Below are 2,830 nucleotides of genomic sequence, written 5' to 3' on the forward strand. Positions count from 1 at the left end.
GGACATTGAACTAAGACCCTTAACTTTAATATCTAAATATCAGGTTGAATCACAGAATAGTTACATGGAGCTGGGCTTAGTTTTTAGATAAGCTTTCTGTCTCTGTGAGGTCATGTATCAGGTATCTTCAACTTTTTAAAAAACTCAGTGTTAGGTATAGTCCATCTAAAGGGACTTGTGTGGGCAGGAGAAAAAAATGGAAGAAAAGTAAATGATTATAATGGGAGAAGACATTGGGAGGTTGTTTCAGTGCTAAACTTTCCCATTCATAATTTGCTTTCATTTGCAACGGAGGAAGTGCAAACTGGAAATGTATAGACTCACATACTTGACAAGTTCAGGGATTCCAATTGGCCTGGCTTGATCAAATGCTTGAACCAATTGCTGTGGCCCTGGGAATGCAGGGCTCTCATTGACTTTCCTGATTCTTGGGTCCACCTTTTGCACTAGTGGGTGAGGTCAGTACTTAAACTCCTATAATTAACAGAAGGGAGAAGTGGATGTGTTAAGAGGAGAAGGAATATAAAACATGACCAACACGGCCTTTGTGGGCAGTGATCATATGGGAAGTGGCTTAGGGACAACTTTTTTCCTTTTAAATGTTGGTCTTAATAAAACAGTATAAACACATCAAAGCAACCTCAGGTATATATAGAGTAAGGACACTAAATTGCTAATAAATTCTTTTTAGTAAAGTTTGCTTTTTAAACATAGATGCTATGGAACCACCATTTGTCCCAGTTATCCCATTCCTCGGCTTAAACCCCAAAGATTTAAAATCAGCATACTACAGTGACTTAGCCACATCAATGTTTATAGCAGCTCAATTCACAATAGTCAAGCTATGGAACCAACCTAGGTGCCCTTCAACAGATGAATGGATAAAGTAAATGTGGTATATACACACAATGGAGTATTACTCAGCCATAAAGAAGAATGAAATTATGGCATTTGCAGATAAATGAATGGAACTGGAGACTGTCATGCTACATGAAGTAAGCCAATTCCAAAAAACCAAAGGCCAAATGTTCTCTCTGATATGTGGATGCTAACCCATAACAAGGGAGGGTATGGGGGTGAAGTATAAAAGTTCATTGGATTAGATAAAGGGGAATGAAGGAAAGGGATGGAGCATGGGAATAGGAAGACAGTAGAATGAATCAGACATAACTTTCCTTTGCTCATATATGAATACATGATCAGGATTAACTTTACATCATTTACAACCACAAGAATGGGATCCTAATTGGAACTGGTTGCACTCCAAGTATGTATAATATGTCAAAATAAACCCTACTGTCTTGTGTATTTAAAAAGAACAACAAAATATGAATGCTCAGTGTGCTGCTGGAGTTGAGTTTTGTGTTTTCTTTCTTTCCTTTTTTGGGGGAAGGGGTGCTAGGGATTGAACTCAGGGTGCTCACTGAGCTATACATTAGCCCTTTTTATTTTTTACTTTGAGACAGGGTCTTACTAAGTCGCTGAGACTGGTCTTGAACTTCTGATCTTCCTGCCTCAGTCTCTGAATTGCTGGGATTACAAGTGTATACCACCACACCTTTATCTCTTTCCTTTAAAAAAAAATACATCCACTGTTCTGTGATTGATCTAGATGAAAGTTTGGGAGACTCATCTGGTATTGGTTAGACCAGCTGCATGGTCTCCTTGCAGAAGCAAGAGGCTAGAACTGGCAGGGTCTCTGTCCTTAGCAATTTAGTGTCCTTACTCTATTTATATTCTGCTGGAGCAGACATACAAACACATAAATAAATGATTCCCAGCTAGTTAAAACTGTGGACATCACTTTCACCAGTTTAACTACTTCTATAATCATAAATTTCAGATTTTTCAGTGCTGAAAAAGTTTTTTTTTTTTTTTTTTTTTGGTGGTGCTGGGGATTGAACCCAGGGCCTTGTGTTAGCAAGGCAAGCACTCTACCTAAACTGAGCTGTATCCCCAGCCCCACATGTGCATGTTCTTAACTTATAGGTCATCTGGAACTGCTGGGAAAACATGCATGCTTCATGAAAGGAGGAGCTGGAAAGACATTCTTTCTGTAATTTTGTTTGAAGGGCTGGGAGCTATTTTTGAAAAAAAAAATTGTTTATTTTTTTCCTTGTTCTGAGAGATTGATGATAAAAGTAGGGGCAGAGATCTTACATTATCTTGAAAAAAGTAGAGTTTATTTTAAAAATTATAGCTCTGTAAGGTAATTTGCTTCACATCTGATTGTAGCAATTCATGGTCATCAAACTCATCCATAAACATCCTTGACCTTTTCCCTTTTATTTTGGGTGGTTAACTTCCTCCTGGTTTCATTTCCTTTCATATATAGCTGGGATCTCAGAGTGGATCATTTCAGCTTTATCCTTGCCATTTCTACCCTGCAAACTTTCATTCCTAAACCAGTGCTGCTGTCTGTGTTCTGTTTCCTATATTTGTGCTGCTAAAAGTAAGCTGAAGAACCGTTCAACCTTGTAGACTTTTGTCCTTCCCACTCAGGTGTGTCCTGCGAAATGTTCCTTCTCAGCTTTCTCTCCATTCCTCACAGACATTGTACCAAACTTGGCCCCTTTTCTCATGTCTCCAGAACTTTACTCTTAGGAAGTGATTCTGTTTACCATCTGGGCCTGCTGCCCACTCCCCATATAGCTCTTGTGAATCCATCTTCTTCACAGTCTTTGCTTTTTGAAATAAAAGGAAGAAGCAAGAGGGAGGTGACTCTTCCCCTTCCTCTAGATGTTCTAGATACTTCTCTCCTGTTTGCTGAGACTTTGTAATTTTCCCTCGTGCTTGTTCCCTTCAACAGTGCCAGAACATATCCTGCTTG

The sequence above is a fragment of the Marmota marmota genome, unplaced genomic scaffold (genome assembly GCF_001458135.2).
Source record: "Marmota marmota marmota unplaced genomic scaffold, marMar, whole genome shotgun sequence".
NCBI classification, from domain to species: Eukaryota; Metazoa; Chordata; class Mammalia; order Rodentia; family Sciuridae; genus Marmota; species Marmota marmota.